This window comes from Chroicocephalus ridibundus, chromosome 16 (assembly GCF_963924245.1).
Source record: "Chroicocephalus ridibundus chromosome 16, bChrRid1.1, whole genome shotgun sequence".
In the NCBI taxonomy this organism is placed as follows: Eukaryota; Metazoa; Chordata; class Aves; order Charadriiformes; family Laridae; genus Chroicocephalus; species Chroicocephalus ridibundus.
The window spans coordinates 10,771,483-10,790,002 of record NC_086299.1 but is presented as its reverse complement, the minus strand read 5'-3'; positions in this window follow the sequence as shown (position 1 = coordinate 10,790,002).

Sequence of the window (18,520 nt, the reverse complement as noted above, 5' to 3'; positions counted from 1 at the left end):
CAGCCCAACCATCACACAAGGCATCTCGCCTTGTCCCCTCTGCCCCAGCGCTGGGCTCCCACATCCTCTGCCCCCCAGCTCAGCAAAAGCTCCCCTGGCACGTCACTCCTTAACGCAGTGCAAAGCTCGTCCCCAAAGCCTGGCGGCGAGACAGGGCGTAAAAGCAAGACCCTGCTACACGCACCAAAAGGACAATCCTGGCTGAGGGCACCTGGGGCTTGGCCGGGACCCAGAGATGCTGCTCCAGCCGACATCCCCAGCAGCCGCCCCAGCAAGACCTGGTTGGGCGCTGCGAGATGCGGTTTGCATGGAGTTATTGTTCCATGGGAAACTGGCTGTCTTCCTGCTCTTCATCTGTCAGCAGGATTTTCAGAGAATATGCTCCCAAATATGAAGTGAATGTGGCAGGCTGGGCTGGAGCCCTTTGCTAGAAAACCTGGACGTCAGAGTGTGTCCGGTTTAATCCCAGAGTCTGTGAGAATCAGTGTAAAGTAGCATATCAAGTGAACTTTTCACTCTGTGGCAGGAGGGATTACCACATCCCCTTTGTTTGTTGTGCAGTGCGTAACCGAAAACACTTTAACCCTTTCTTGCAGCCCTTCGGCACTAAGTACCCATGAAAATTCCTAGGAAAACTGCAGCTGTTTCACTCTCCGCTGGGTGGGGGGGAGATGGGTACACTCGTTTTCCATGAGCCCACCGCTCCTGGGGTCCCTCTCAATGGGACCTGCTTTAAAATGCATCACCCCCAAACTCCTTGGGAAGGTTTTGCGCCAGGCGGTGCCGGCAGCCCCAGCGTCGCCCTGGCCTTGCAAAACCTCGGAGGAGGCTGCCCTGGTTGGGCGTACAAGCGAGTTTTGCAGCTACGAAGCAGCAGTTTCAGCCCTTTCAGCACCCACACAGCTCGCCAGTCCGTCATCTTTTACAGTCCCGCGTTAGCGCGGTTCCAAGGAGAAAAAATACACAAGAAAATCCTGCCAAAATATTAAAGTGAGATCATTTCTATTAGAAAATGTTCCCTGTAGGGAGGCAAATTTTGATGTGAAGCAAATCAGAAAAGTTATTTTGCTTCAAAATGAATGAAAATGTAAATGCCGGCGTCTGAAAAGTCTCTTTATTTCTGATAAATCACCAGTTTCAGTCCTCCTCCTTAATTTCTTGGTTCTTTTCCATTTAAAATGTCTCAAAATTCCAGCAGTTCTGGGGAAGTCACCGGGTGACAAGGTGTCATGGTTTTAATGTTCCTTTTCCTACTCGATAACTTCCCTGCAGTTGGAGAAAACGAAGGGGAAATGAAATGGGGGAAAGGCAGAGAAGAAACACTCCAGGAGATGAGTCATCTCATTGCCCTCAGCAGCAAGCTGAGATGAAAGAGGGAAAGCTTCCCGTTTCCAGTTTCAAAAGAAAGGCGTTGAAACGCAAACTGAAAGGCAGAGTTTGAAACGCGATTGGACTTTCCACCTCATCCTGCAATCTCCCACTGACAACTGGAGAAAAAAATAAACATTTTTTTCCTGGAAAAAAAAGGTTTCTGGGGGGATTTTTAGGTATTTTATGTGTTTGCAGAACAAGGGCCACATCCTGATGTTCATGTCCAGCACTACAAGTGGGCAGTGAACTGCTTTCAGGCCAGGCATCTGGTCCAGCCCAGCATCCAAGCTCTCTAGATAGACAATTTGTATCTCTGAAGAGCAGTTCAAAGCACCTACATGGGGCACCTGCTTCTCCATGGAGCTTATCTGGAGCTTAGCAGCCTCTAATGTTGCCTTCAGACTCCCCCACTCTGCCGGGACCTGCCTAGGACCAGTAAGTACCATCCAGAAGGTGCCTCCATCCAGACAAGTGCCTGCAGCCAAACAGATCACAGAATCACACAGAATCACAGAATGGTTCGGGTTGGAAGGGACCTTAAAGATCACCTAGTTCCAACCCCCCTGCCCTGGGCAGGGACACCTCCCACTAAACCAGGCTGCTCAAAGCCCCATCCAGCCTGGCCTTGAACACCTCCAGGGATGGGGCATCCACAACCTCCCTGAGCAACTGGGCCAGGGGCTCACCGCCCTCACAGTAAAGAAATTCTTCCTGATATTCTAAATCTACCCTCTTTCTGTTTGAGGCCGTTACCCCGTGCCCTATCGTTACACTCCCTGATAAAGTGTCCTTCCCCATCCTTCCTGTAGGCCCCACGTCTTCCCCACCACAACCTGGGTGCAGAGTATGTTGTCTCCAGCATAGAGAGAGTCCTCTCCGCAGCTGAATCCCCTGCCCAACCTGGGCTCCAGGGTAGGTGGGTCCTTCTGCTGAAGGACTCGGTGTGGGTCCTTCTTCGGAATATCAGGGGGACAAAAGGGAATCGAGATACCAATTCTGGCTGCGCCAGAGGATGGGGAGCTGGCGAGGCAGCCCAAGGAGGACGTGCAGCTGTGGCGTCCGAGAGGTTTAATTGAGGCTGAACTCAGCCTTGCATTAGCACTCTGACAACTCCCCTGATCCGGGGAGTTTCTGGCTCTGCTTATCATCACCACCTGCTGCACTATCCTCTGCCCCAGCCCAAGCACTGCTGACCAGGCTCTGGAGACTGACTTTCCCTTCCCATCCCATGTGCCTATATCTAGAGCGGTGGTGGAGGATTTACTGGTGCCCTTTATTAGGCATCAGCTTCACACTGGCTCTTGCTCTGCAGGTTTCATACGCCTGGGGCTACCACAAGGTGCAGGAGTGGAGCAACCAGGTGGGAAGGTGGGGAAAGGAAAGAACCCATCACTGTGAGCTTCCCTTGGAGGGTGAGAGCTCAGCAAATGCCTCTGCTGTCCATCCTCATACCTCAGCGAGGAAGTAAGCAAGCCCACCCCAAAAGGGATGCAAGGATGCAGCAATAAAGCCAAGTCAGGCTGTCTCAGAGTATCGCAACTTTCCTGCCACTGAGACATTAACGTTCAGAGAATTTCTTGTAAAAATGACACCAGGCTGGACCCAGGGTGGGGTTAAAGCGAGGGACAGCCTGGCCGCCACTGTGCTGGAGGGTCCCCAAGACCCTCAGCAGATTGTTGCTGCGTTTAATCCCCTGGGTGATAACATCTCTTCCTCATTTCTAGTCAGATTTTGCTGAGCTTCAATTTCAACCTGCAAGGTCCTGTTATAACCTTTCCTTTTTTTTTTTCTTTCCTTTTTTTTTTCTCCCCCACCTACAGGATTAAATAATCATCCCCCAGCAGGAATCTCTTCCCCTCGGAGGTATGACATGAATTTCGGAAGCGTAGTTTCTTAAACAGCTCTTGCTGCAAAATGGGTGCTGCTGCTGTTTGGTGGCCTCCTTTCGGGAGGTGGCAGTGGCACCACCGGCACCCAGAGTGCTCCCATTGGCAGAGCATGCCAAAGCAGCAGCCATCTCCTCTCCAGCTTGGACCTCTGGGGCTACTGAACCCATCTGGGGCTCCTCATCCACCCACACTTGGCGCTTCCCCAAAGACAAGGCATAGCCATGCCATTGTACATGTTCCATCTGTGGCTTTGCCATCCCTCCCCCCCTCATCAACACTCAGCTGGTCCATTTGCCTTTGGAAAAGTTTCATGAGAAACTCTTTTCTTTCATCTTCACAAATCTTCCCTACTGTTTTAACAGTTGCTTTTCCAGAGATGCTGAGCAAAGCTCTGGTCAGCAGAGAACTTGATGATTTTTAGGAGGGATCATTTGTAGGAGGGCAGCAACTCTTCGCTGTGTCTCCAGGCACGGGGGTGAGATCTTGCTTGGGTCTATTCTGAGTTAGCAGGCACGGGAGATCAGATGACTTCTGGAGGGCTTATTCCTCCCTGCCCAGTCAGGGGACACTTCTCACACCCCTGTGATTTGGTGTTTTAACAAAATCCTGTTACTTTTTTCTACTCCACACTTTTCTGCTTCTCATCCTAAGGATGGCTGTGCTGAGGACTCCCCTGGGTCTTCACATCTTCCTGGCAGGATGAAGCAGGCTCTGGATACCGGGAAATGAATGGTGCCCATGGACCACTAAATCCATCCATCTTCACCTCCCTATTAGTTGGGACCTCATGAATCCCCGACAGGCACTGGAGCTGATGGCTTAGCCTCATGAGGATAGCATCACTCCTAGAAATCAAGTGACCTCAAGTGTTTCCAGAGATGCCCACGCCTACTGGGCCACAATAGATGCCCTCTGCTCCCAGTTACCCCAGAGTGTGCCAGACAGCAACAGTGCTAGCGGATTTGTCAGAGGAAGCAGATGGTGGCAGCTCAGCCATTTCCGCTGAAGGCTTCTTTGCACTGAGATGATACCAAGCCCAGATGTCTTTGTGGGGCCTTGTGGTTGGTACCTGCGAAGGCTGTGATGAAACTTCTTCTAAGGAGTCATCTCATATGTTGACTCTGGAGCTCCACTTCCATGGTGTAGTTCTCAGTGGGGACCAGCATGCTATCAACAAGGCGTCATGGAAGAATGGCATAAGAGAAATGACCTGAGCCCACGGACTACAACACGAGCAGGCAGCAGAGATGAGCCAGTGCTTCGTGCAGAGCATGTGAGGAGGGTGATGAGGGTGATGAGGCTATGATGGGCAGGCCGTGAGCATACGTGTGAGTTTACATGAGTGAGACATGCATGCATGGGGAGGGATGTGAACCTGCCCAAACCCAGTGGGACATACATGGTAAAGAACCTGTGCATGAGATCACGCATCGATGGCTTGCACATAAAGTGTGTTAAGCCATGGCGACAGTTGTGCAAGAAGTGCATGTCCCCACAGTAATTTGGGTGGGCACTCTGTGGGGCATTGCATATGCTTTAGGATATAGGGGTGTGGGATGTGCGTGGAGGGACACGTGTCCAAGGGGGTTGTGGTGGTGTGAGTTCATCAGGCAGGACATGAGCACAAGTGAGCTGCGAACGGGAGCACACATGTGAGGGCGGGGGGGAGAGGAAGAGGATGCCGCACACAGATAGCGCTCGGAGACATTGTGGATTACTGCTGCTAATACCTCTGGTAAGAACAGAAGTCTGCTGGCTGGGAGCGGGAGCTGAAAGCTGAGCCCCTTGTTATGTTTCCCTGTTCCCGCCTGCACTAATCCCTTTGAGCCCCAGGAAAAAACTGCAGAGAAATCAAACGGGCTGTTCATGCCGCCCCAGCGTCCCCGGGATTAATTAATTTGGGATTTGTGGGGAGTCACAAGGTCACGCTCCCCCCACTGGCAGACCTGGCTCTGCAAGGCAACGGCAAGGCTGGGGTCTGAGTCTCCCCATCCAGGGAAAATGCCCCATCACGCCACGGCCTGGAGCAGGTCCCTTAGACGGCCACCCTGAGAAGATGCTGGGCACTGGGCAGGGGCCTGACCCGGGGTGCCAGAGCATGGAAAAGCACCAGGGTGGGGGGACTGACAAGCAAGAATCACGTCCGCATCTCGCAGACATCAGCCTCCAGCTAGAGGCAGCCACTTGGTTGGGATCCTACCTGGGTCTGGCCAGGTGCTCCTTGCCTTAGCATCAATATGCATGGCCTCCTGTTTGGGCCAGAAGCAGAAAGACACCAAAGAAGGACGGACACTCCAAAGAGATGGCTTCAGACTGGGTGGGATCCTCGCCATCCGATGGGACAAGAGGATTAGGCAAAAGGAGTTGAGGACCAGGTCTGGGGTGAGGAAGGCTGTTTGCCCTGCTTATCCCTTCCAAGCAGGGAGCTCTGGTTGCCTTTTGAAGATAGTGTCTCAGATGCCAGGTCCCCAGTTCCAACCATTAGTGGTTACTTAAATGAGTCAGAAATTTGTTTTCAGGGAGCAGTTGAGCTTACGATGTGGGTTTTCTGAGTGTTTGCCTAGGAAAGCTCATTCTCAAGAGAGCATGTTGGCGCAAATGATTTCAAACTGTAATTGAATATTTGTGGTCATTTGTTTGGGCGGTATCTGCCCAGCATTTGCAAGGAGACTTCATTCATTCCACCCAAAAGTATTTTGGGATCCAGGACCAGCATTTGTCCCAGCTGTGTTGAGGATTATTCTTAGATCTGGATGCTCTGCAGCCTCTTGGTACCAGGAAGGCACAGAGGTATGAGCACTGAGAACATGGCCATGAAGGGACCATGAAGGAAGGAAAAGAAGGTGATTTCTAGCACCTGCAAAGAGAATTGGGAAGCCTGAGGACTTCCTTTGCCCCAGGGTCAAAGGGATCATTAAATCAGCCCTTCAGCTACTAACACCCAAATGAAGAGCACAAAAACGTGCCATGAACAGGGACCAAAAGTGGTCCAGCAGCCCGACCTGGTCCTCGTCCCCTAGAAGAACAGCTACTTGCCACAGTAGCATTGAATCCCTTAAGTATAGACAGTTTTGAACCTCAAAACCAAGGCGCAAGACTCCAGCTGGCCTTTAGCCAGCCTGCTCCAGTAAATTCCTCCTGAAGCTTTCGAGACCTTAAAGGAAATGGGCTGCCCCAGTCACTGGCTGGTGCTGCCAGGCTGAAGATCTCTGCACAAACCTGAACCTCATCTCTCCAAACCACGGCATCCAGCCTTGCAATTACCCATGCCCCTGGCTCCCAGGTCTGTGCTTACTTCTTTCTCAGCTCTGCTCCAAGTCTCCATGAAGCAGCTCAAAATTCATTATCAGCCGAGCATGGGCAGCCTGAGGCTGGCTTCACGGAGAGGATGGCAGCTCCTTGCCCAGCTCTAAGGAGCTTTGAGTCAGGGATGGCTCTGGTGGCAGGGGAAAGCCCTCATCAAACAATGGCACTCCCTGATCAATGACACCCTAGTCCCCGACCTTCAGTCCTCTTCCATCCTGGCAGTGCCCCAACCATGATGGGCCACCTGGCCATTCCCTGGTGTTATTCCACAGTGAAATGGTGCTGTACTGTGGGATTGGAAAAATTAGCCAAGACTTGGTGCTGACGGCCTGCCTTCTTTTCAGGGTCAATACAGACTGATAACCCTGTGGGACAGAGGCACATCAGCTTTCCCATAACTGCCTCTCCCCTGCTATGGTGCAACGTGTCCTCCTAAAACCAAAGACTTTGCTTTCCAGTGGCCACAGAGATTTGTCTTCTCTCTAGGCTGGTTGAGCTGGCGTCAAAGCTGAGAACATCAAGACCAACAAACTGGTGTCTCCCTCATATCAGTGGAGCAGGTGATATATAAAGCCCTTGCGAAAGCCTGGCCTGGGCGGCTCTCATGGGGACCAGTCTGGCTGGAAGCAGAAGAGACTGCCCCAAGTGCAGATGGAGAGGCAGCAGCTCTGAAACCCAGAGCTCAGTGAGCCACAAATTCAGTCACCAGCTCAGTATCAGCCTGCTTACGAGGTGTACATGGTACATCCCAGGTCCGGGTCTCCACGTCTGGGCCCAGCTAGAACAATGAATTATTTGTGCCAATTACTCACGTGAGATGAACTGGGGGCTCAGGACCAGGGGAGTGCTTGCGGGTAACCCCATCCTAGTCACCAGTTTGGGAGTGATGGGGAGACATAGAGGTCTGAAGTAACAAAATATTCATTTCTCCAAGGTGCCAGGCTCCCCTCACCGGCCCAGACTTGGACTAGCGTGGTGTCATGCTGCTAGTCCACGTCTCCGATCATACTCAGCACCTTTCCCTGGGACTTTCCTAGTTCTCCTCCATCTTTTCTGAGACTAAACAATCAACATCTTACACAGCAACAGTAGCTCTTCTGCAGAGCTGTAATACATCCCATTTATTGTACCATTTACTGCCCGGTGTTATCAGCCTGGTCATTCAAACCTGAATTCATCCCTCCCGAGCTTGCCAGACCGGATGCTAAGGGTATGTTATATGAAGGGCCTTGTGCAGTATCTAAAGGCAAGGGATGAAACCCGGTGGAGGTTATAAGCCGTTACACCACCAGGTACGTTCCCCACTGCTCTCGACTCGACGGAAACCTGGGCTTACAAGGGCTGCGCATTGAACGTGGCCAAACGCCCCTGGGAAGGACGACTGGGGGTCACGCTTACAAGACAGGGTCTTTTCCCTTGGAAAGCAGCAGCACTGAAAGGGCCTTAGGCAATTGTGGAAACAACACGAGCCGAGCATAAGCTCCCAGGACAAAAGGGGGCTTAGCCGGCAAACAGTCTTACGGGCTTTAGCAAAGGGGCAGTGAATAGAGGGGAAGCAGCCTATCTCCGCGCATGGCGGGAGCAAGTCCATCGCTGCGATATGGGCCCAGCTCTGCTGTCTGCACTTCAAAGCAGTTGTCAACAACGTGGAGGAAATGCAGGAGAGGGGCACAGGAACCATTCAAGGTCTAGAAAAGCTGCCTCCGAGCAAAAGGCAGGAGTGGCTTTGGGTTTTTGGAGAGATGCTCAAGGTGCAGCTCGACCTGCACACCTCCAAGGAGTTTTTAGAGAGTGGACAGATTTCAGTTCTGCAGACACTACATGGTGAAATGCAGAAGAAACACACTTTGAAGCAAGGGAAGCGATAAAATATGGGAATGAGTGATGTGGGGAGCTGGTTGTTCACTCCTCCTCTGGACTCAAGGCTGGCCATCTCACTTTTAAAGCCCTGTTCTGGGTTTGGCCATGGATCTGAGCTTGCTTCTTCAGCAAGGTTCTGTCAGAAGAGGAGATCAGAAAATCAGACCTCTCCTTCTGTGAACGCTCCCTGCCTTGAACAGCTCAGGGGAACAGAAAGCTCAGGAGGGTGTGCAAGGCACACTCATTTTTTCGGAGAGAGCCTTAGATAAAGAGCAGGGCCAGGATTAACGCAGCTGCTGCCCCCAGGCCAACTGCTCTACAAGCTTGTCTGACGGAGCAAAGCAGGGTGAAGCACTAGAACCTGCCCACCTTTGTCTGGCAACCGATCCAGAGGCTTGTCCCTCCCCAAATACGTGGCCCCCCTGGCCAGGCCTGTTTGCGTGTCTTCTCCAGCGCCTGCTTTTCAGCAGAGTATGTCTCTGATGGCTGGTTTTGGGTGTCTGGAAGCCCTCCTGGTATGGCCGGGGCTGGGGCTGGTATTCTGAACCTGCGGCCATCTCCCTGATACTGTTATCAACCCAGCATGGCCTCGGATTTCGCGGGGGCCAGTGCTGTCCATCAGGGTTTGCGAGGGAAGAAATCATCAAGACAGCAGTGCTGCTGGTGCTCGAGGGGCGTCCATCCTCCAGGGCATCATTCCTTGCCCCCACCGGATCCCCAGCCCTGCGGGGGCTGATCCACTGCATCGTCACGCTTGAGCTCTTCCAGAGGCTCTGTGAGGACCACGCCAGCCTGCTCCCATCATCTCCCCATCTGCATCCCCTGGCCTGATCCACAGCCTGCCCCAGCCCCATCAGCCTGCAGGACTGCTCCGGCAGCACAAGGATGCCTCTGCATCCAGCCATGAGCTCAGGCACGAGCAAAATAGGTCTTTGAGAAAGAGATGCCGAGAAAAGCCCAAGGAACATCAGAATACAACAACTGATGGAGTGGGGGGACAAAGAAAAATCAAGCTCGCTTACCCCACCCCACCCCTTCACAGCCAGTAAGATAACGATACACGTCAGCACAAATCACAGAAATTAAAATCCATCCTGACTATGCTTCAGATACCTCCCAGCCACTGACAGGCAGCGGATATTGGAGGAATCTGTCCCCTGTGGCTTTATCTGCTTGCTTTTCGGAGCCTTTAATGCACTTGGCCTTCACAAAAGCTGCATGGCAGTGAGTGCCACCATTTAATTACATACTATAGAAAAATACTTGCTTTAGCTAGATTTAAACCTGCTAGCGTCTCCCCTTTGCGAAGCCTGCTTCTCCACCCGTTCCTAACTCATGAAATGACATCCTTGCTCAGCCTGTGACAAAATAAGAGCTTTTAGCGATGGAGCTTGTCAGGAGCTTTTGGAAAATCAGGGACCCTTTTTCAAGAGACTCTCCCTGATTTACAAGCACATTTATTCCTTGGGCAAGCTGCACTGGAGAGGCACCACCTCCGCAGCAAGAGGTCATCTTAACCTTCCTCCAGGCTACCATGCATGTGTCTGTTCGTTTGGTCTTTTATTGTAATATTGATAATTTGGTCAGTGCAGAAGTCACATTCACTGACCTTTACTTTCCTAGGTCATTCTTTCAAAAACTGGTATCATATTTACCAGATTCCAGTCTTCTGGGACAGACATTTAGACAGCAGGGCGCACAGAAGATCTGAGTTGGCTGCAACCCTGGTGAGTGCGGTACGCCCCGATGACTGTTTCCATCCAGTTTTTCGGTTCATTTTGCAGCTTTCCAGCTTGACTCCTGGGCACCAGGTGATTTCTCAGCTCTTTTTCCTGGGAAGAAATGCTGCAAATGCCAGAGACAGGCAGGGGTTTCCCACACAGCTGTGCTCACCTCTTCCAGCGGTGGGCATAAGGACATGTCCTTGTCCAGCCTGCAGGAATTGTGCATCACTTCTGGGATGCTTAATGCCCCAGCTCCTCCTCAATCTGCTCTGGGACCAGGACAGGGGCTGGGACAGGCAGCTGGGTCCCTGCCTAGTCCCAGGGAGCAGGATAAACCTCAGCAAAAAAAAATTGGTATTTTCCAGGTGCAGATTTCAGCATTTCCCTGCTAGTGACTCCAGAGGCAGCGTGTGCTTTGTGTTTGTACACCCATCCCACCATGCAACCCCTGCTTTTCACATCTCTGCTGCCTGCGATATTTCGGGGTGGTAAGGCAAGAGCACATCCCTGCACGTGCCTGACCCTGGAGACGAGTCTGGACGCGCAAGGTGTGTATGCGACCCCTCATATGGAGATTTTCTATGTCTCACTGATCCAGGCAGGCAGTTATCCAGGTAAAGCCCTTCCTCACACCTCTCCATGGCTACTACCAGAGTAGTAGCCAGAAGTGAGTTTCTCCCATTCCAGAACCAACACTAGTCTGCAGAAAGTCCTTCCTCTTCTTCCCCGCCAGCAGGGGTTTAGCACTGGCCCACCAGCTCCCTGGGAGTAGGGCAGGTGAAGCCAAATACTTTTGCTAATCCCAGCTCCGAAGAGCTGCTCTCAGGTTACAGACGATGTGAATAGGATCTATGTTCCAGGGTGATCAGACTTCCTGGAATTTCTGCAGGACCAGTTATCTGTTCCTGTAACCATCTGCAGCTGAATGTGCTGGTATGGCCCAAGTCCAAAATGCCCCCATCTCTTCAGAGCCCGATCTAATGTCTTTGGGTGAAGCACGGCTGGCAGCAGGAAAACTACCCTGCAGCTTCACACATGGGTCGCCCTTATTGAACAGCCCAGAGCACCTCGGAAATCTGATCTGCGCAGCCTTCAACGGCCCAGACGTGAAGAGACAAAGAGCCCCTCGGCCACCGGACGTGCCGAGTGTGACTCCCTAACTTAGATCCAACCACAACCTGACACTGCCCTTGCAGATTCATTTAGGGTTGACTCAGCTCCCCAGCATCATCAAGAGCTTGCAGCACTCCTGAAATGTCCCTGTGCTGTCCCTGCCCCTGAAAGAGTGTCTCAGATGAGGAGGAATCCTCACGTTCCAGCCTTCTCCTCTCCTAGTTGGGTCTGATGCCTCTTTTTGGATGTCATGAGGTCCCCAAGGCTGGGCGGATGGTGAGATATTGCCCCTTGCTCAAAGCGATCTGCAGCGACCAAACAGCTCAGGCCATGTGAATCCACATGTGTGTGTGAACTTCCCTCCACACACCTGGCAGAAGATGCCGCAGACACTGCGGTGCAGAGCACGGCGTTGTCTCCCTGTCACTGCCTGCGTTGGCTTTCTGGAAAGAGCACGTGCCTTAAAGCCTGCAAACACGGCTGCAGGAGTTGGGGCCACACAGGTGGGCACGTGTACCCTGTCCACCGGCTCTCCAAGGCAGCTTTCCAGCTTCTGAGTACCCCCCTGTTCCATGGCCACCCCTGTTACGGCAGCAGAGCTGAGCAGAGGTGTGGTCTGTCACCCGGCCGGGCTCGCCGGAGAGCAGCGTAGAATCACAGAAGGTGTTGGGTTGGAAGGGACCTCTAAAGGCCATCTAGTCCCACCCCCCTGCAGTCAGCAGGGACATCTTCAACTAGATCAGGTTGCTCAGAGCCTCATCCAGCCTGGCCTTGAATGTCTCCAGGGATGGGGCCTCCCCCACCTCTCTGGGCAACCTGGGCCAGTGTCTCACCACCCTCAGTGTAAAGAACTTCTTCCTAATGTCTCATCTAAACCTGCCCTGCTCTAGTTTAAACCATTGCCCCTCGTCCTATGGCTCCATGGCCTTGCAAACAGCCCCTCCCCAGCTTCCCTGGAGCCCCTTCAGGGACTGGAAGGGGCTCTAAGGTCTCCCCGGAGCCTTCTCTTCTCCAGGCTGAACCCCCCCCAGCTCTCTCCATCTGTCCTCACAGCAGAGGGGCTCCAGCCCTTTGATCGTCTTCATGGCCCTCCTCTGACCCCGCTCCAATAGGTCCATGTCCTTCAAAGTCCAGCAGGTGCAGTTCTGCTAGTTGAACCGCACTGTTGCATCCACATGAAAAATGCTTCACACAGCACATGTCTCCAGACTTGGGACCGACCAGAATGGCAGCCCAAGGGCAGGAGGATGGGGCTGAGCAGCCGTGGTTCACGGGATGACCTAGTCCCTGCTCCCACTGCAGTCGCTAACACCGGCACGGTGGGTAGCACAGCACAGCCCATACCCATCTGGGAAGGTGCTGTGTGTCCTTTCTGCCATCAGTCGCTTCCACGATGGCCCAGTGCTCCTTCACTTGCGGGTCCCCTTATTTCATTCCCTGCCCAGCTCATAGCTGGCCCTTCATAGTTACCTCCCTGCTCGCCCATGAATTTGCCTTTCCCCTTTCCAGCCTGAGGCACCACAGGCGGAAAGAGCTGCCAGGGAGCCATGGACCAAATGTCCTTTTTACCCCATCCTGCTGATGCTGCCCTTCTCCAGCCTTTGCAGCCATCACATACATGGTGACATGCACCCCTGGGGACACCTCTGCGTGTCCGTGGATCGGCCTTAAGTAGTTGCCTGACACCACATCCAGGTAACCAGCCCATCCTCTCATGGCAAATGAAGTCCTGGGCTTCGCACATTAATAGACAGCAATTAACCAGGTGAAAAATAACAGAAAACAACAGAAAATCACTTTGATCTGTGCTTTCTGCTCCTCAGCAAAGCACGTTCCTTGGCAGGCTCTGCAGAGGAGAAAACACTCCTGCGTGGGAGAAGCTGTGTCTGGCAATAGCAGCCTCGGCAGCATGAGACTTACAGATCTGACGGCAGAGCATCCTTAGCCAGATCACGCCATCCTGCGAGGGCTCTGTCTGCTGCTTTTGGGACAAAACCCCACAGAAGGAGCTGGAAACAGCTCATCCGAGCAGAAAAGAGGGGATCCAGCTCTGCTACCAGCAAGCCCAAATGCTGGTGCCTCTCTAGACCCTCGGCTGAGGGAGGATGGACGGAGCCGCGGCATCCGAGCGGGGTTTCTAGGAGAGCTCCATCCTCACCGCTGCAATCCGGCTCCCAGGGAGCGGGCTGTGTCCTGAGGAATGTGGCTCTTGAACTGAACTCCAAAGGCTTTTGCAAGCCTTTCAGTCCCAAACACAGAGGCTGAAAAGGGACGAGTGCCCCCGCGGAGGGGCGAGCGGTGGGGTGGGATTAGAGCCGGCACTAACGCCCTGCTCTCAGCAGCGGCGTCTGAGCAGCGCCGGGAGAGGTCAGGATTAGGGGAAATCCTTTCAGACCAAAGGGGAGTTAAGCAGCTCTCTCCCTGCACACACAGAGGGGGCACCCCCGAATCTCTCCCCTGCAAAAGGCCGTGCTGGGGGCAGGAGGCAAGGGGCAGCCTTTGTCCCTTTGATTCAAAGCAGAGGGCAATTAGGTGATGGACTTAGAGCCCAGGGAGCACCGCTCCCCGCCTCCGCAGGGATCTCTCCCTCTTTCTCTGCTTTCTTTCATCCTCCACCCTGGCTCCTAAATCCATCTGCACTGGGCCTTTAATTGAATTAGCCCAGCACCTTTCACTGGGAACAACTTAAGACGATTTCAATACAGTGTGATTGCTTTTTACAGCCCCGGACGGGTTTGACAGCGACCCCAGGGCTGAGTTTAACACCGGGCGATTTATCCTGGGTGCCCCTCACACCTGAAGTACTGTAGATACTCTTAAAAACCCAGCCCCTGGAGCCCTGTGACAGCCTGGAACCAGTTTTCACAAAAAAAAAACCAACAACAACAGAAAAGAAAAAACAACAAACCATCCATATTTCTGGACTTTATGAGAAGACAGAGCTTGAAAATAGGAAGCACAAAGGAACAACCCAGAGCCTCCGGTCTCTGCAACTCTGAGGACCTGATGGCTGGTGTTTGCAACACCGAACATCGCTACAGTTCGCTCGGACACAACTTTGGAGACCACAGCAACCCCTCCAGCTCCAGAGGCAGGGCTCAGCTGGGCCAGCGCCGTGGCTAAGGCAGCCCCGCGAGGGCTGGGAAGGTGCTGCTCCTCTCCCCATAACCTCCTCCATCCTTTTCCACCCCTGGGGTGGTTCCCCCAGCCCTGTAGAGGTGCAGGCACCAACCGCTGCCAGGTGTTTCCTGCTCACCCAGCTCCTCTTCCTCCCATCTTTGATGCATTCACGTAAGGTGGTCTGGAAGGGCCTCTGTTTAAACCCTGTATTTGTAAGTGAAATCAGTTTCCAGCAGGATAAGTCCCTCTGGATGGGTCCTTTCAGTCCCCGAACGCTTTGGGGAGGAATTTCTCTTGCATACGTGTGCACAGCACAAGGGAGGGAGGGAGGCCAAGGGCATATCAGTACCCCCCACATCTCCACGCACGTCTGCGTACTGCCTGTCACGCAGGATGGCTAAGCTCCTGCCTCTTACCCCCCAGGGAGGGAACTGTCCTGAGCAAGTAGAGATGGATTTCAAACCAGCCAGACCCACACGCCGCAACAAGACACAAGACTTCTGTCTTTCTACTGGTGCACGATTTCAGGGTATGTTACAGAGGCGTTGAGATAGGTGTGCTAGCGATCCCTACAGAGACAGCTGGTGAGGAGGTGGGCTGTGAAGGAGGCTGTCTGGATGGGTTTGCATGCAGATATGGGCTGCTCCAGGGCCATCTACTCAAAGACAAGCCTGAGGAGACACCCTCTAAATCACAAATACCCCTACCCTGACCGACCTGCTGCCCGCAGGGGATTTATGCAGTGGTTTTACCAAGGGGAAAGTGGTATCAAACCAACCTTATTCTGCCTTCTCCTGCCTGATCCCCATGTTCCTTAGTCTGGAATCATTTAATAATGAACGCACCCCAACCTGGGGTGGACACAGGGTGCTCAGCCCGTGCAAGTGAGCAGCCTTGCTCTCCTCAGATCCCGATCTCTGCTCTAATTTGGTCAAGCACTGGAGCCATCCCGCTGTCCGGGAATGGCCACAGACCTGTCTGCCTCCAGTCCCAGGTTGGCTCTGAGAGGCCAGGAGCTCGGCAGGGGCAGGGGGAGCCACTCCAAAAGGCTCAGGCGAAGGAGTCTGGTCTTTGCCTAGAGATTTCTCCCCCAGTGCTGCTGGCAGCCATCCCATGAGCTGGTTACATGGAAGCACCAAGGGTATTTTTAATAAAAAGAGAGCAAGGAGCAGGTAGACAGAACTGTGTAATTAATCATCCCTTTCACAGGCTGAAAACATCCCTTTCTTTGTCCCAGCCCAGAGCTGTTTGTTATTAAAATCTTTCATCTCTGTTCAGGCTCAGCTGTGTGGTCCTGTGTCCCGCGCCCCCATCCCTCCATCCTTGGGGAGAGGGCAGTGATGGAAGGTGGGTGGCTCTAATAGAATTTGGGAGCATCTGCAAGTCTTATCATGCAGATGCTGTAATGGGGAATGACACATGGGTCATTTGCACTTAAGGACGGAGAAGACCCCCCCCCCATAGAATCATAGAATCACAGAATGAGTTGGGTTGGAAGGGACCTCTAAAGGCCATCTAGTCCCACCCCCCTGCAGTCAGCAGGGACATCTTCAACTAGATCAGGTTGCTCAGAGCCTCATCCAGCCTGGCCTTGAGTGTCTCCAGGGGTGGGGCCTCCACCACCTCTCTGGGCAACCTGGGCCAGTGTCTCACCACCCTCAGTGTAAAGAACTTCTTCCTGATGACTCATCTAAACCTGCCCTGCTCTAGTTTAAACCATTGCCCCTCGTCCCATGGCTCCACGCCCTTGCAAACAGCCCCTCCCCAGCTTTCCTGGAGCCCCTTCAGGGACTGGAAGGGGCTCTAAGGTCTCCCTGGAGCCTTCTCTTCTCCAGGCTGAACACACCCATCCAGTCCTTCCTTTTCTCTCAGTATAGCTACACAAGAGCCAAGAGCAAGCAGACCTTGGAGGAAATGGAGAAGACATGGCAGATTTGAAGGGATTTCGCTCTCATCCTTCTGACATCGGAAGGATGTCGGAACATCCTTCCAAAGTTTTGTTCCGACAGAACAAAATATGAAGTTCTGTCCATATTTTCTCCAAGGCCAAGATGCACAGCCCAACATCTGTCCTGCCACCCAGGAGAGAGCAGTGGCATCTCACTCTCCTCCTCCCAGCACCTTGGCCAATGTAGTGGTGGGTTTGGCTGAAGAATAAAGGTAAACGGTAGAAATTCTGAAGTGCAGGAGAGGCAGGCAGGCAGGCAGGCTTTCCCATATGAAAAAACAGCATTTGCAGGGGTGGAAGTATGGCTGATGCACCTGAAAAGCCAATCATGACTTGGGCAGTCTGCCACATATGGCTGCCATGGTACAAGCCGAAAGGCAGTGAAACAGGCTAGAGTCATTATTGCTATGTTTGTCACAGGAGGGTTATAAGATCTATAAGATCTCCATTTTATATAATGAAGAGGTGGAGTTTCGCTCCCTGTCCCCCTGTGCGCATTCACAGCTGCTGGGGGATCTCACATGGGCAAAGCAGAGCCCTGCATAGGTACAACCTTCTTTCTGTATTGGAGACACCAGGAAGAGCCATGAAGATGATCCGAGGGCTGGAGCCCCTCTGCTGTGAGGACAGGCTGAGAGAGTTGGCGGGGTTCAGCCTGGAGAAGAGAAGGCTCCGGGGAGACCTTAGAGCCCCTTCCAGTCCCTAAAGGGGGCCTACAGGAAAGCTGGGGAGGGGCTGTTTGCAAGGGCATGGAGCCATAGGATGAGGGGCAATGGTTTAAACTAGAGCAGGGCAGGTTTAGATGAGACATTAGGAAGAAGTTCTTTACAATGAGGGTGGTGAGACACTGGCCCAGGTTGCCCAGAGAGGTGGGGGAGGCCCCATGCCTGGAGACACTCAAGGCCAGGCTGGATGAGGCTCTGAGCAGCCTGATCTAGTTGAAGATGTCCCTGCTGACTGCAGGGGGGTGGGACTAGATGGCCTTTAGAGGTCCCTTCCAACACAACTCATTCTGTGATTCTATGATTTGTGTCTCCTGATGCTCCCACAGTACTTTTTCCAATCTCCACTGTGCAAAAAAATATTCAGGTCTCATTTTGCTAGGTGCTGGAAATGCACTTACAGTCAGTGTAGGGTAAAAAGTATTATTACCTAGAAACTTGTCCAGAATCCCTCAGGGAACAGATGACAAACTCAGGAACTGAATTAAGCTATAGGGCACTCCTGTCTAATACCTTAGCTCCAGCTCATTTTCCCTCTCCTGCTATCTTTCATTTAATGCACACCTTGGAATTGCACTGAGTAATTACAGATGTTCTGGGCAAAACTGCAGGTTACAATCTAGCTGCACAGCTTGTGATTTGCAAGGCAGCAGGTATACAAGCGAAGACACCGGGGAAGAAGCAATTTGCAAATCATTTTACACGATGAATTATAGAAATGAACAAAAATGTAGGTCAGATGGGCCCTCTGGAGGTCTCTCATCCAACCCTCTGCTCAACGTACGGCTAAATTTGAATTTAGATCTGATTGCTCAGGGCCTTGTCTAGTTGAGTGTTGAAAATCTCCTAGGATGGAGAGGTTTTTTGGCCACAGCCTCTCAGGGACCCTGTTCCAGTGCTTGACCACTTCCAGGACGAAGAAATTTTTCTTTCTGTCCCATCAGAATTCCTCTCGGTGCAACATGTTCCCATTGCCACTGTCCTTTCTCTGTGCACCTGAGCTGGCTTTTTCTTCTGTACAGGCAGTTAGATCCCCATGAGGGTCCTCTTCTCCTTGTCCAACAAAGCTGGTGCCTTCCACTTCTGCTCAGACATCACAACCTCCAGCCCCCAGCCACCTCTGTGGCCCTCAGCTGGACCCACCCCAGTTTGCAGGCAACTTTCATTTGTAGAGAAGCCCAAAACGGGGGACAGCATCCCAGTTTGTCCTTCCCAGCATCCTGTTGCATGAAGATAATCCACCCCAGGTGCCAGGATCTGCATTTCCCCTGAACCTCATGAATTTCCTGCCAGCCTCTTGAGCATGTTGATGTTTCTCTGAAGAGCAGCTCTGGCCTCCAACATATGGACGACTTCCCTCAATTTGGTGTGACCCTCAAACTTGCTGAGGTTGCATTCCCTCCTCTCATTTACACCACAGCAACCCAGGGTATCTTCATTTTATCCTCCTAAACAGAAAAACTAGAT